The following is a 17,304-nucleotide window of genomic DNA, read 5'->3' as shown; positions in this document are numbered from 1 at the left end:
CTCCCTTGCTGTTCAACCAGTATCTGGCACTTCTCGCCCACCGCATTGCTGCTCTCTGCCCCAACTTTCAGTGCTATGCGGATGATACCCAGCTCATTTTCAGGCTACCCTCGGCCTCCTCTTCTCCTTCCCTCATCTCTGACTGTCTTTCTGCTATCCAGGAATGGTGTGCCGCCAACGACCTCTGCCTAATGCCAGTAAGACCGAAATTCTACTCATCAGCACACCCACTCCCTCCTTCCCTGCAGCTCTCTGGCCGGCCTCTCTTGGCCCTCTTCCTGCTCCTACCTGCAAGGTAAAAAACCTCGGGGTCATCTTCGACTCCACACTCTCCTTCTCTCCTCACATTTCTGACGTTTCTAAGAAGTCACACTACCAGCTGCACCTCCTCAGAGGTATCCTTCCTTTCCTCTCCTTCCCCCAGAAGCTCACTGTCTCCAGAGCCCTGGTTCTCTCGAAGCTGGACTACTGTAACAGCCTCTATCTAAATCTTCCTGCCTCTACTCTCCGCCCTCTGCAACTCATCCAGAACAGAACTGCGAGACTTGTCCTTGGCCTCAAGCCCAGGGACCGTATCTCTCCAGGACTAAAATCGCTACACTGGCTCCCTGTGGCTGCGAGGATTAAGTTTAAAACCCTCTGCATTGTCCACAAGGCCTTCTGGGGCCTGGGGCCAAAATACCTTCAACTCTCCCTTCCTAAATATCTTCCTTCTCGAGCACTTTGCTCTTCTGCCTCCAACTCCCTCAGGGTCAGCCGCTTCTCCAAGCAACGAGTTGGGGGGAGATCTCTCTCCGCAGCAGGGGCCTCCCTCTGGAACAGCCTTCCTGCCTCCCTGAAACTTGAGGAGAACCATCTCCAGTTCCGGAAGCACCTCAAAACCTTCATCTTTGCTTCTGCTTTCTCTCCCTCTCTCCCCTGCTAAATCACTGAACCTGCACTGAATCAGCAACTGGGCCACTCACCAATCTCGGTCCTTGGCCCAGCCACTCTCCCCTGCACTGCCTTCCTGGCAACCCCTGCACTGCGGGACTGTCTCTGTATCCCTACAGCCCCCCTTCCCAGCACTTGTCTGCACTTATCTTGCACTTGCCACCAGCTGGCCCTCATTATTTATCTTGTTCATCACTAACCCTGTACTGCACTTTCCCCTCTCCCTTCCCCCTTGCACTTTTCCCGTCCCCCTACCCATGCACTTGCGCGATCTGAATGACACCTGGCCTAGTAGGATCGTTGTCTGTCTCCCCTTGTTCCCCCCTCCCTGCCTCGTCGCGCCTTGAAACACTTGTGTATAGGCGCGTTACAAATGCCATTTCATATCATATCATATCACCTCCCCCTACGGCAACTCTGATGCCAGCGCTGCTTCTGGTGCCTAAATTGGTCTCATACAAGTTTGCCTGCAGACTCCACTCCCCTTGATTGACGACATTGTCCCGGGGAGAGAACCCCCTACTCGAATGTACTAATGACTCTTCAACAGAGAGGCCAAGCAACGCGTGGGTAATGCGACTGGACCTCATTTAGTAATAACAGCCTGGTTTTACAACTATCTTCCTAATGGGCAAGTTGGCGCTTCGTAACCCGGTAGCAGCTACTTCTGTGTTCTTTGTAACAAAGTGGGGGGGCGACACACATTCCTGAATTGCGACCTTGATGGTTCGTATAAGCAAACAAATACATATTTCGCCACCGTCACGTTGTCCCAATACCACCTCATGGCACTACAACGACCTGAATGCAGTGTCTGAACCGGCGGCAGAGCCGGGAAGGAAAACCTAGTCCCCCGCTTACCGATCCCCCCTGCGAAACCAGCACAGGCCGGGTGGAACTGGGCATGCACTTGTCTAGGCACCACTGAGAGAATGGCTGACTCTGGCAATTCCCTGTTATTGTGACTCACTGTTTCATGAGTACCTAACTCACATTATGCCATTTAAAGAACATTTCTTCAGCCACAATGATCAAGCGACCAGTCGCACACACCGTGAAGTCACTCGACAAACTGCCCACATCGTCCCACAAGGGGCCCGCTTTGGGTACAGCAACCTGGTCCACTGTAGCTTTCCCCTTTGGTCTAGGCATGCCCTCTCGGTCAGTCCGAGTCTGGACTATGAACCCACAACTGCACGTGCCATGATTCCAGTGCATGTGAAGCTCGGATTACTGTTTCCAGAGCCACTCACTAGCACACCTGATGCCATGCATCACGCTATTCCACCCCTCAAAATATGAGGGCACGCGTAAAATGCCCGCCATAACTCTGCGATATCACATGTACCCCAACCCAGAGAGGATATCTCCTTCTAACAGTGTTTTTCCACAAACAATGAGCATGTGTCGTGTGCATCGCGGCCCCTGAACTTGCTCCACCGCATGCCCCTTCCCTGCTCTCACACCTCCCCACGGTGCTGCTCTGGCTTCAGCACAGTGTCTGGCATTCCATTGGGTCATAAAAGATGCCGGCATGCTCCATCTGGCACCCTTTCCCTACCCCACTCCCCCTCCCCCTCCTCCAATTGGAACAGTGTTTCCCAGCGTGGAGTGCTGTTTTACAATTGCCTGCTACGACCCTCTCCCACTTCCCCGTCCCTCCCCCAAAAACTCCTCTTCCCCTCAGCATAGTTCCCTCCAGAACTCCCAACTTCCCTTCTAGAGCCCATAGTCTGCTCTCCCTCCCTAAATGCAGCCAACATTTCTAATTACTGAAATCCCCTTCCCCCCCCACCCACCCTTATGTCACCCTATCACCTAAACCAACTTAAATAGCCCTGGACGTTCTGGGAGATGAGCTGAAAGAAGCGATCTCTTCTGCCACGAAGCTCAGCTACCCAATGGCTACCTACATACATGGCAAGCTCTATCACTGTGCATTCCTTGGGCCGTGCTCTCACCCCGCCACTACCTGGCACCATGTTACTGCAGTTCTGACTGACGGGATACATGAATGATGGAAGAAAGCCTTATACCCGCAGGGAGCATTAACATCCTGGCCCAACCTTTGCCACGTGCGCACGACATTTATCACTGTGAGCTCCCGTCACTCAATCCTCTGACTGATGCCTTGTGGCTCTGCCTTGCCACGTGGCACGGAGAGCGCAGTTCACCTCAATATGTTGCACTGAACCTTCCATAGTCATATTGCACGGGTGCCCCCCCAACTTGAACTCCCCACTTCTCTGAGTACCTTTGCTTACCAGCACGCAGCAGGCAATGCGAAAATTAGGGGCTTTCATTGTGTGCTCTCTAATGTACATAAAAAACATGAACGGTGGCTGTAGGGCCTTTCTCCCCTTAAACTGCTGTCGGGTGTTAATCGTGGTTCTCTGTTACTTATTAGAGTTTATGCGGAGTGAGGAACCGTGAGCAACAGGAAGCCACCTTCCTATTGCAAATTACATAAACCATCACCGAATGTGTCCAGATTATGGTAAAACTGCAAATCCCAGAATGCAATTGGTTCTTAACTAATTTAGCCTTAGTTTCTCCCCCAACCCACATAACCCTGCCCGATGTACCCTTGACCCCACGGCATGACGACCGCCGAATTGTCATTGTCATGCTCATGCCAACCTGGACGCACCCTGCTATCCATTGGCCGACACGGAAACAGCGAAACCGCTAACCAAGTGAAGACATCTGTGATTGGCCAGTGCCCTTGGCATGAGAAACGCGGTCTTTCCCATTTAGCTAAGCCATGCTGCCCCTTAGTTTCCTCCCCCCTAAGTTGTGTAGCCACCACAAATCTCCGTACCGCAGCCCCAACGAAGCTAACAGCGGCCAGAATCCACACCTTTTCGTGTGCACAAAGTCGCCCTAAACAGAGCAATGTTTTGCTTGTACCTACGTCGCTCTTACCAACTCCATATGCCTGGTCCTAGGAGTGCCTTCACTTTGCAAACATGAGTACACTTTCCACTGCCCCTTTCTTCTAACGGCATGCAACAAGCACTTGGTATATCCAAGTTCTGCCATGAAACTGTAGCTGCACCAACATATGCTGCATTTTCCAGACTCAATGAGCCAATTACCCCCCTGGCCCTTGTGCGCCCGCCCACACGAACGACCGACCGGTAAACCTAACGTATATAATACAGCATTATTTCTCAGGCCACATGGTTTCAAAGCAGCATTCACAGAGCGGCTCCATCACCCCAGTGTCAAATTACTTCACAGTTGTACCTAATGCCCATTGGTGAGGTTAACCTGCTGGAAAACAGGGTGGCTAATGGAAAACGCCAAATAACTGAATTATTACAAGGTATAAACTGCTGGTTAAAAAACTACAGACAAATAAATATACAGGTATGCAGATTGCTACATGAACAAAAGGAGAGGACTTTTAAGATGCCCGAATGAGACAGGAGAGTAGAGTTTCTTCACCCGAAGGCTGTTAGTGGGTGCAGCACTGTAGAGGGACTTCACATTGGGGATCTAGTGTAGGGTTACAGGAAGTACCAGTAAGGAGTGCACCCTGTTGTTAAAACACTTAGCTCATGTGGAAAAGCCATAAGTGCGCCCACCTGGATGGGCGTACTGTCTAGATGTTGGGCCTCATCAAGAGTTTAGCGGTAACCCTTAAATGCGGCGTTAGCGCTATTACCACCGCATTTAAGGGTCCGCCAGATCATGACCTTGGTGGATTTCCCCCCAGCTCTGAGCTGGGGGAAAATCTGCAGCAAATTTGATGATTTTTGGCGCGTTTACCACCGGCGGAAAATCCGCCGGCAGTAATAGCGCACATTTTCCCCATTGGGCCCAATGGGGAATGAGGAATTCCCGAATGGGCCCAAGGGGAATGGGCAATAACCGTTCCGCCAAACCCATGATCCGATGCTAATAGCGCCAGGGGGTTTGGCGGTAGGGCTATTAACACCAGCGCTAATAGCGCCGGCATTACTGCCCAACTCATGAGGAGGCCCGTTGTGTTCCTAACTCCGACTTCTTGATTGGTTTGTGGTCCAAGATCACGTTCTCTGTTCATAGAGTGAGCTGGGGGGCAAATCAATTGTGCTGAGGTTTGTTCAGGAGAAGATATAATAACAAGGAGTCTCATTACCTGTGCAGGCCCCCATGGCTCTAAACTGAAGTAGAGTTATGGGTAGTTCAATTGTCTGCTTCCATAGGTGGCAGCGTGGTCTTATTCAGGGGCATGGCTGGAGGGAGCAGGAAACAAACGGAGTACTTGATTTCAGAGCGTTTCTAAAAGAACACAGGATGGGAATGTCCCATGTCACGTGCCATCCAGTATACAATACACAGGAGTCTCCTTACCTTGTGCGGCCATGTGGGCTCACATAGACTGCAGTGTAGCGGCCATGTAGCGCCCGTTGTGTGTAAGAAATAAGGGAAAGTTGCACGCTCGCGTTCTGCAGTTAGCTGGTGGGTGTCAGTCATAGTCGTGGAAACCAGCCTACACAAAGCCCGTGCACATGCGCGAACTGTCGTGCGAGTTTGCATGCGACACGTTGTCATGGGAACCATGTATACTGTAGAGGGGAAGCTAGAGACGGGCTCAAGTCGTAGTCATGGAGATTGACGTATGCAAAGGCAGCGCGCATGCGTGGGCTAATGTTCACTTGTATGTGTCTCCCAAATTAGTGGAAAACACGCAACATCTGTGAACGGGGCCAGGATGGAAACCACCTGTAGTCCACAAGTACCTAGTGTATCATTGTACATAAAGTGGGGTTGTCAGTTATAATCTATCTTGATGCGTGTCTGCTACGCCAAGTGCAGTAGAGGGGAGGGGCAGTGGTGCCTGCATTGTTAAATGCACATGTTAGTGGGGGCTTGTTGGTAGAGACATGCAATACCGGGTCAATAGGCTGCATAAAGCCTAATTCCTAAACCTGCTTGGGATGACTAGTGTATCCTTGTGTAGAGAACCGAGGCACTTGACCTATAAGCGTGTCACACTGATGATTAGAATTGGGGTCCCTGTATATAAAATATCAAAACAGTTAATAGGTGTATATGCACACTGTGTGATCCTGGTCTAATCACATTACCTCCCTGTGCTGGAGCTCACTTGCTTTTTAGTATTGTGGCTGCATAGATACAATAGCAAAACAGTTAATAGGTGTATGTGCACACTTTGTGATCCTGATACAATCACATGACCTATTTGTGCTGCCGCTCACATGCTTGTAGGAATTGTGTGCAGATAGAAACAATATGAAAACAGTTATTAGGTTCATGCCACACTGTGTGATCCTGGTTTAATCACATTAACTCTCTGTGCTACAGCACACTTGCTTGTAAGAATTATAGTCACAAAGAAGCAATATGAAATGAGTTATTAGGTGCTAGATGTTTTTGTTAATTTGAGTGTGATAACCTAACAGCATGCTGCACCCTTTGTTTCTTTCTTTTTAGGTGAAGGAAACTGGGTTATTTGTTGTTAATTGGAAAATGCAACATGGTCCCATTGTGATTCGTCTGCAGGTAAGCTCTTTAAATGGAGCATTTATAATGTTTGTTTTAATTTAAAAAATGCTACCGATAATATCTGCTCTTAATGATTTGAGAAAAGGAATGTTGCTTGCCTTCTAAAATATGTATTTCAATTGTTGTCTTGCAGCCAACATTTGCTTGTGGGATGTTTTTACCCATGCATCCGAGCCCTACCTCAAAAACTGTGCAGTACTGGCATTGAAAACATCATGATGGCCAGAGATTCCCAGAAAATGCATGAAGAATAGGCTGCCACCCATTTTGCCGATGTTATGGGCACAGACGGGCACTGCCTAAAACCACCATTGGACTACCCACACAGTAGCCTGAAACCATTGGGAATGGCAATGCTGATTGCCAAAAGCAACCTAGAATTGTGGGGAATTCATTTTCTTAAATCCCAAAAATGGGTGCATTACCAGTACTCACCACTATCAGAAAGCCGGCGTTTTAAAACAACACCAGACTTTTTTGTGTAAAACTGAATAAATGAACCCAAAGCAGGCCAAAGAAAGACTTACTGAGAGGTGGATACAATGTAAAGTTATATTCTGAAGTGATTTGAAGGTTTATAACAAGACTGGCTGAGCTGTGGATTTCAGCAGTTTAAGTAAATTTGGACTGAAAGACACTAAAAATCTAAATGTTTAAAAGAAATGAGTGACCTACTTTTGAGTGTCACATAGGTTTCAATTGTTTAAATGTCATAGTTTTAAACTTAGAATCAGCATTCTAGCTGCATATGTAAAAATGGTTAGTTTTATTTGAATGCAGAAAACTGGGTAACTAAAAGTGACATTAGCTGGGGCCTGGCTTAAGGAACTGAATTCTGCCCACCAGCTACCCCCGACAGGAGTTGAGACTTGCACAACAGCTGTGTTCCCAGGCCTAGCTGCCTTTTGCTGTTCCCACCAAAAGGGATATGACACTTCTCTGATGGAATTACCTGGGCTCTGCAGGAAATTGAACAAAGCCCTGTCCTGACTCAGGCAAATGTTTTATTGGTGGGAGTCGTAAATGTGGCTTCCTCCTGGAAGGAAAGGGGAGGAGCACTGCCTGTGAGAGCAAGCTGGCTTGGCAGAACTGGAAAAACCAGAAATTCAACCTTGTGCTGGGGGGAAACCACACCCCTTTGGGGCCAGAACATAACTCTAAAAAGATGGATCATTCATAGAGTGGACTTGTGAAAATTATTTAAATGATACCATAATTCTTGTGATTTTTCTGCCCACATTTTAAGAGGTTTTTACAACCGGTGGTATGATCTGGGGGCAAGCTAGCAGTTAAGAGGGTATTACTTAAAATGTATGCATGTTAAAAATCTGACACTTCATCAATTAATGTCCATACTCCTTGCGCACATGTGTGTAAATTTGGGTTAATGTCCAATATTGCAAAACCAGTTAAAAAGTGCAAATGTTGCCATTTCTCAATGCAAGCTCTCAGGAAGAGCAGATTTGGACAGGGTATACCTCCTGTGATATGTGATGGGTGCATGTAATTTTAAACAAATGTGTACCTGTGCAAATATGTCTTTTGGGTCAAAATATAGATTGTGTGTAATTTGACAGGGGTGGGTTCTCTGTATCATAAACAGACCTCATCATGATGACACTTCATTTCATTCCCCCAATCAAGGGGAAGAGGATGAAGTGGCCAATGACAAGTGGAGAGGGGTAGGCTCTAGAAAGCTAGCCTCTCCACCCACTTTCAAAACACATAAAAGCAGACAGTCAGGACAGATAGGGACATTCAATTCCATTTGCTGCAACGCGCTCTGCCGGACCACACAACTTCCAGAAGATACTAGATTCAACACTTAGACTTTAAAACTCCAAAGAACTTGATTCAGAACTCAAAGCAAGGGCCTAAACCCACAAACTGAGAACTCTTCTCAGTGGGTCTCAGCATCCAGCAAACCTAACAGCGATAGCAGCATCCAGGAGCCGTGCAGATCAGCGCTGGGTCCAGAGAAAGCTGTGCAGAAAGATCCAGAAGCAGTGCTATACCCAGAGAAAGCAGAGCAGTATCCAGAACCAGAGGCAGAGCAGAGCTGACCCAGACTGCTGTTCGCAGAACCAGAGAGCTGACCCAGACCGCTGTGCGCAGAGACCGTCCGTGGCGAGTGAAGAAAACCTGACCAGATCCGTGGCGAGGCCCATTCTATTTCTAAATATATTGTGAGTACCTAGCAGAACTGTGCAGAACCAATCTCTTAGTTAAAATAATATAATTCAATCTATTTTAATCTAACCAGAACTGTCTCCTAACTGTCACCTGTCATTTGCAAAGCTGTCACCTGTCATTTCTAGTTGCTAGCTGTAACTTGTCACTTTGAACTTTTAAAATTTAAAATCTGAAAAACGACCTTTACCATATCACTCATATCTCCGTGACCGTTTGTCCTAGAGACTTGCAGTAACTTTCCTCTGAAAGCTGGGAATCTTGGCTTTTCAACGAACCTAGAACCGCATTCCTATTCCCTATACTTTTGCCGCCATCGCGAAAAACGCACTCGCAAATTTTACCGCGATTTGCAAATTTCTCCACGTGTGAAAACAGCAGCTTCCTTGCTTTCATTTGCCAAAAATTCGTTTAACCTGCCAATCATTCCTAGAACATTGCTAAAGTAAGCCTGAACTAATTTAAACCAACTAATCCTCAACCTGAACCTCCTGAAGGGAATTAAAAGCATTTTCAGCATATTTCTCACTGCATTGTCACCATATTAAAAGCATTTTGAGCCTGTGTAAAACTCATATCTATTCTCCTCTAAGCTTGCTGGGAAACTGGAACTCTGTATTACATTGTGATTGTATACCTGAACCGTGTGCTCTTCCTTCCATCTCCTTACATTGTATAGGGGGGGTGAATTGCCACAAAGGGAAAGTGATTACCTTGTCTTTTGTGAAACCATATCAGTTTATCTTCTATACTGCATGTCATTCATTCAACCTTGCATTTCCTTGAACCCTATAAAGCATTCTCTACCACATTATTCTTCTGTCCCTATTTACCAGTGTGCTACCTTATCCATTTCATGTCAACTCCTTAGTGATTATAAAGAAGTGAGCTAGTGCCAGATTCTCTGTTGTTAATCTTTATCACATCAGATTAAGTTTGATATTCAATTATTAATTTATTATAAAGTGTGATATATATATATATATTGTTTAAATTCTCAAATAAACCTTTTAACTTGCAAAACAGAACTACTTCTTGGCTCAGTGGGGTCAGGGGGATTCCAAGAGAGGGGCGTTATATAGGGGTAGTCATCCAGAACGCATGAACTGGACATAAAGATATATCAATAAGGGTTTCCATTCAGTATCCCAGACTAGGCATTGACTTAGCTGTAGTGTTGAATTGAATCCTCTTACAGCTGGTATAAAAGCATTTCCCAAAACAAAAATGATGAAGCCTATGTATCATTAAAAATGATATATAATTACACAGTGACCCACTCATTCCCATGGGACTTGCCTGATAGAAGCGCACTGCTTCCTACATGAGTAGTCTCATACACTTCCCTACAGACTCCCTCATTCTTATCCGATAGCTGCATATAATTACATAAAGGCTTGGCCATTCCCCTGGGACTCACCTCATGAACCCCATTGAATCACACTCATTCCTACTGGCCTCATCTGCAGTGGACACAAAGACCAGTCCTGGGTTGTGCAGCTAGATTTCAGTGCAGTGTCTGTGCTGTGGGTGTGCTTGTGTTTGTTGTGATGACAATGTAAAACCACAAATCTCATGGAATAAAAGCTGACAGTATTCATAAGCAAGAAATGACCTGTAAGGCAAAGGTTCCACTACTTTAAGTGGGGTGATAAAGGACGTGGGGGTGTTCCTTGAAGAGTGATTACAGAATACGTCTTTGTGGGAGTGTCCAAAGCCTAACCCTTTAAAGTGCAGTGTGCGCAATGTAGGAGGCCTGCTTTGCAGTCTGAAGCCAGACTATGTGTGAGTGAAGCTTGCAGTGTTGTTGCGCCCATTTTCTGTGACAGCAGTTTGTCCTGCTGCACCCGTTCACTAGGAGGGAAGCCCCTGTTGTAGCACTGGGTGAGTGAAGCTTCCCCTGCTGTTGCCTTGGCCGGACCTGTCATGTAGTGTGACACTCAGATGTCTGTTAAAGCTGTGACAGTGAAGCAGGTTTGTCAGGGCCGTGCACTTTTCTTGGTTCATCCTTGATGCCTCGGAAATATGCTAAGGAGGGTTTTAGTAGAGCTAGACATGTGAAGAGCATGTCCCAAGTGACATGATACATGTTGCTTTTGTATATGTACATAGCTCAAAACTGACGTAGAAAAATAATGCTTCAAGAATGACATTGGAAAAAGACAGGTCAAAGTTTGAAAATTATGGAAAGGCTTGAATAAAATACACACATCAGGAAAGGAAACTGCATAACTCTCAACACACCCCCATATGGACTTTGTCACTACTTGTAGATTATGATACATGCCAACCCTCCCAATTTAGGAGGGAGATTCACACCTTTGCTTTAAAATATGTTGCTATTTTTTGTTTTCTCCCTCCTAAAAATGTTCTAACTCCAGTGCAGTCCTACGGGAAAATTAAATGTTCTCCATTTCTAGGAGAACATCTTCTAGCTGCTCCAAAATGTTTGTATGCATGGATTAATTTTCAATATGCTATCCAAGTTCTGCTTCGCCTGCACAGTGCTGCTGTGCAATTATTTTTAGCCCATTTTTGTGTTTCTGAAGTTTTATTTTCTTCCTGAAATGACATGTTTTTGGCCAAAGAAAATAAAATGTAATGGAAAAAACTACATTTCTGGAGGAAAGCCATCTAAAATTGTCTCGCCACACTCCCCAATAAATTGCGAAAGAGCAGAATTTCATGTTGGAAAAAGCCTAAAAAGGTCAATTTTGCTCCAGGGGGGGGAAATATGCGTGTTCGGTGAATTTTGCCCTGAACTTGTGATATTTTTTGCAGAGCCAAGTTGGACAATTACACCCACCGCATCAAGGCCATACTCTCTGTAGACTTAAATGGGAAGATGCACGAATCAAACATTCATCACCCTTGAAAAACGTTCTCTATTTTCATTGACTTCGATGGGATCGCCTACCCAAATACATCTCACTTAACTGCCTGGGGGATGTGATGTCGTGCTGTCGTGAGGAGAATGGGGCCTAGGCGTTCTGTGACGCACGTAGGAATGCAGGCAGTAACAAAAGACACAACAGACAGTACTGGAGTCAGAGCTGGAACTGCCATTGGCAGACTCCACGCTCGTCTTTATTTCCAGATGCCCACGTGACCGCGGTCACGTGGACATCACATTCCTCCCCAACTTTTGGAATGATTAATTAAACATAAATGATACTCATATTTAACACAACAGAGCTCAACATTGGGAAAACTTTTTGAACCTCTTGTTTCAGACAATAAAGAAGACATCAGTGTTGATGAGGAACGTATTATAACCATTAACATTAGTCATTTAATCTCTACTGGCTCCCCTGTGTTCTCCACCAATTATACATGCGACTTCTTGTAGATACTGTGAAGGACATAGTCTTTCAGCCTCGTCGACGGTAGTGGTTGTCGTCTCAGCATATACCTCTTGCTCCTCCCTTGCATAGGAGATGTAGGGGAGGACTGGTCCAGGAGACCCCTCTCGCCTGCGTTTTTCTCCCCAGGTGAGGGCTATGGCTCATTGGGCGTTCCCTCGTGCCACCCGGGCCCAGGTGGTGGAGGGCTCACCCGCTGGAGACATTGCCCACACGTATTGATTGCCCATACAAATTTAGCTAGGCCCAGAAACCATTTTTTTGTCTGGTAAAGATGGTGTGAGCTCAGCGCACTGTAGCGCGGCCCCCACCCTTGGAGAGTCTCATCCCTGTTGCCGCAGCACCCTGGCAGATCCGCTGCGAGCACGTTCCCACGAGCAAGACGGACATGAGCTAGCGCAATACGCTAACATTGTAACAGTTCACCTCCCGCAGTGTACTATCACTATCAGCATGACCCGGCCAGCAGGCCTGAACAATGAGAAGAACGGTAAAATGGTCATCTGATGGCAGACAGTCTTAATATATATGTATATAGTAATGTCAAGACCACTTGCAAAGTATGCTTTCTTCCACAAAATCTCTTATATTACAAACGCCTGTAGAATGTATTAAAATGAGAGAGCACGCTCCCATGATATAAGCAATGGCGAGCTCACACCATTACAGGTGGATACTAATAATAAAGGAACGCTCAAGGGATCTGTTTGTTGCGTGTATCACTGGGCAACCTACCTCCCATGGTTTTGCGCCATAACTAAGCTAATGCTGCTAGAGTACACGAGAAAGCGAATGCAACTATACTATGAACTCATGTAAAGGATGCGCGAGAATGCACTTATCATGTGTGTATGTCTAAGCCCCTTATGTGCCACCACCGTCACGTACAGTGGCGGGTCGTTTTCTATGTACTCCACCGACCCAACTACTACCTCATTTACTGCGAATGTATATGCATGTAACTAAAATACTGTAGCTGCTAGAATATAATGTACAAATATGGTGCTCAGACTGGGTATAATCGAGACACATCCAGCAAAGTTTAAATGCATGTTTTGAAGCGATTTTGAATAAGTATTATAGAAAGTGTTCAAATGTTTGTGATGTCTTTACCTACATTCAGCAACACACGAGGGAGATACCTTTGTGAATGCGTACAAGGCCATTTCCCCCTCCCACCCTGCGAAGGCTGCCAAGACATGAGAACAGAGGCCCGCTCTGCGCTATCCCACCTCCCCCGACCAGACTGGAGCCGCTTCAAAGAATTGTAGCCCCACTGCAGCACCCAAGGCCGCGACCAGCCACCTGCATTATTTACAGCACAGCAGTAAACCTTTGTCTAAACTCACGCGCCCCCTCGTAAACCCCACAACCCACCGGACCGTCTTAGACTTATGGCCCTGTGCAATCAGGACACCCAACACTTTGACAACACACAGCGGAACATCCATAACAACTTCTAACAAGACAGAAAGACCTGTACCACCCGTCCCAGGCCCCGAAGCTTAGCCCCTCGACCTATGGCACCGGTCAGCAGGACACGGGTAACCAGGCCTCGATGTATTACCTCCAGACCCCTCACAAGGTGCATTCCTCCTGTGTTGCATTAACCTATAGAATAACCTATTGGAAGATTTACTAAAGAGAATAACACTGTAAATGACTGAATGACTGCGGTGTGCATGGCCGAGGGCAAGTAAGTCAGGAAAGGCATTCATCTCTGCCACAGGCCGCCTCAGCGCACCAACACCGCCCGGATGAACTCAAGCCGACCTGCCAGGCCCAGCCCAACCCACGAGGGTGACCAGTGACGTCCTCCAGCCAAGACCAACCACGCCGCAGCAGCACCTATAGTTAGTCGTCGCCACCCAATCCCAATGAACTTGTGCCCCCTATAGTATGTAGGTTTTGATGACGTTTTTTGTAAATATATACGCCTGTCTTTGCTATTGTCAGTCAGAGCGCTCTCGGAGTTTGCAGAGTTCTTTGCATGCCCTATTCTGATTGATAAACTCCCATTTACGCTCACCCGCACTCTGTCTTGGCCTTATTCCCATTTTGGGAGAGTCTTTCATTGTCTCTCATTGCGGGGAGGATCGTGCTGTTGGGGGACGCTTGCTTTCAGAGTGTGAGGCATTTCCTCATTTTCTTCTTCTTTTCTCAGACAAGATGGAGACCTGTAGCTTGTCTCTTCGCTTGGTTCTTCATGAGAGTAACTGTTTTGAAGTGGTTCACTATTATCAACACTGTTTTCTTCTTTGCTTTCCTCCCACAAAACTGACGGTATTTTCTGGAAATGGGAGGCATTTCTTGACACGGACTCTCCCCCTCGCGTGGCTGACACGAGGCCATGTTTTGTTGGGTTACTGTCCAAGGTTCTGACTCATATGGTAACGACATCTTCCCTTTTCGATTTCTGTTTTTCACTAGTACAGTGTCGCCAATTTGTATTTTACTTGTCACTGCTTTTCTTTTTTTATCCTCCTTTGCGTTATGTACCTGCCTCTGTAGCTCACTGTTATCCCAATCAACCTGAGCTGGTTTCCACGAAGGGTGTAGAGGCAAACCACCCTGGATGGGCACTTGGAACACCAAGTCTTCTGGGCTCACATGAGTAGAAGAGTGTGGCGTCAGACGATATGTACGTAGAAATCTGTAAAGTTCAGGAAGCCACTTGCGGCTTTTGTTTTTGGCAATTCGAATAACTTTATTGATAGACGCCATAAATCGTTCCACATCTCCATTTGCTTGAGGCCAGTATGGCGTAATGTGATGATGACGTACTCCTACTTCTTTTATAAATCGGTGGAATTCTTCACTTGTAAATGGCGGGCCATTGTCACTGCGAATCATCGACGGAATGCCATGTGTAGCAAACATTTTTTCCAGAGCTGTGGTAACTTCTTCTGTTTCTGTTGAGTATACCAGTTCTATTTTAGGATACCTAGTGTGTTCATCAATTGCTACTAATAAATAGGCTTCATTAGCGATAGTACAAAAGTCAATGCTGATAGAATCCCACCGGCGAGTACTTCTTGACAAGTTTTCCATGGGTTCTGGCGGCCCAAAACGACGAGAAGATTGGCAAGCACTGCAAGTCTCTATGAGTGCTAACACTTTTTGTTGCATAGGAGGCAGCCAAACCCGTGACTTTAGGTATGCTAATGTTTTGACAACACCTTGGTGTCCTTCATGTGCTAGCTGAACTCCTCTCTCATGTAGTGATAGCGGCAACACAATTCTATACCCTTTTAGGATCAGTCCTTCTTCTGAAATGGATAGTTCATGGCGTACTCCAAATAATGTCTGTAAGAAATCTTGCGCTGACTGTGTTCTTCCAGCAACAGCCGATAAGAAGGTCTTCTATTCGCCTGTCATAGCAGCAGCTTTCACAAGTTGCAAACATGGATCAATATCTGTTTCAGATTTCATTTCTCGTAATGTCATAGTTTTTGGTCTAGCTAGCTCAACAATTTGGCATACATGTTCTTCAGTAATCTTTGCAGCTTCTTCTTCAGATGCAGTAGGCGCTCGTGGGTGGCGTGATAAAAAATCTGCTGGATTGTCAACTCCTGCATGATATTGCACATTTAAATCAAATTGTTGCACCTGCAGTAGCCATCGTTCAATTCTTGCAGGTGGGTGTGGAGCTGTGCCTCCAAAAATTGGGATAAGCGGTTTGTGATCACTGAGCACAATTATTGGCTGTCCTAGAATATACACTTGAACATGCTTGCTTCCCCATACAATGGCTAATGCTTCTTTTTCTATTTGAGCATAGTTCTTTTCTGCCGGGGTGAGGGCTCTACTGGCGTATGCAATAACATGAATTAGTCCATTCTTGTCTTTTTGTGTTAGTACTGCTCCCAAACCAACTGGACTAGCATCCACAAGTAATTCTGTTTTTCGAGTGATATCAAAAAATGCCATGGTGGTATCACTGGAGAGTGATTCTTTTATCTTCTGAAATGCTTGTTCTTCCTTGACGCCCCATTGCCACGCAGTTTTCGCCTTTGTAAGTTCTCGTAATGGGGCAGCAACGGTGGCCAGATCTGGGATAAAACAACCACAATATGTGTCCATACCCAAGAAACTTCTTACTTCCGATGCAGTCACAGGTGCTTTTGTATTCTTGATATCGTTTACTTTTCCGGGATCTGGCGAGACACCATTTTTATTGAATACATATCCAAAAAAACTCAATGACTTCTTTGCAAATTCACATTTTTAAGCATGGAGTGTAAGTCCTGATTCTTCCAGTCGTTGCAAAGTTGCTGCTAATCGAGTTATGTGTTCTTTTTCAGTTCTTCCATAAACTAAAATATCATCACTAATGTTAGTGACACCTGGCAGATCCTGTAGTACTCGTCTAATTTCATTCTGGAAAATCTCCGCTGCAGAGGAAATTCCAAAATTGAGCCGACGATATCGTCGGAGCCCTAAGTGTGATGAGAAAGTGGTAATGTAGCGCAATTCTTTTGCCAGCCGAATCTGATGATAGCCAGATCGAAGATCAAGTTTGCTAAACACAGTTGCACCAGTAAGGTCTACAATCAGTTCATCAATTGTTGGCGTAATGTGTCATTCTCTGCCAATAGCTGCATTAGGAAGACGCATATCAATACAGATACGCACTGCATTCGGTTGCTTTCGTTTTGCCGTAACTACCATAGGAGAGACCCAAGGGGTAGCTCCTGTCGTTTTTGTCGATAATTCCTTGTTCTTCTAGTTTATTTAATTCAGCTTCTACAGCAGCTCTCATGTGAAATGGGACCCTCCTGTGTCTCACAGCTTTCGGCTCAATGGTTGGGTCAATATGTAATTTCACAGAACGGCCTTTGAGGCATCCAATACCACTGAATAGTTTTTCATGTTTATTTAAAAGAGTCTCAATGTCCTCAGGTTGAACTGCTAGATTGAACTGTATTACTTCTAGGCGTTCCGCCGTGGTGCAACTGAGCAACGTTTCAATGCCAGCATCTACAACATGAATCCAAGTTTTGCAACTTTTGCCACGATGTGACAGTGTGGTTTTAAAATATCCTGTTACTGGAAGAGGCTTCTTACAACCATATGCATACAACAGGACTGAGCGCCTTCTGAGCATCGGCTGTGGTTTCACTTTGTCAGTTTGTCAAATCTAGATACAGGCATGACATTTACAGTAGCTCCAGTGTCTATCATCATGGTAACTGGAATGTCCTCCACTAAGACTGTGCACCGTCGTGATTTAGTACTACCATGGTGGTTATTGTTTCCTAGTTTCACAGCTGATATCATATGCACTTTCTCCTTTTTCTGA

This window comes from Ambystoma mexicanum, unplaced genomic scaffold (assembly GCF_040938575.1).
Source record: "Ambystoma mexicanum isolate Mex_15411 unplaced genomic scaffold, UKY_AmexF1_1 Mex_scaf68, whole genome shotgun sequence".
Classification (NCBI taxonomy): Eukaryota; Metazoa; Chordata; class Amphibia; order Caudata; family Ambystomatidae; genus Ambystoma; species Ambystoma mexicanum.
This window is presented reverse-complemented; position numbering follows the sequence as displayed.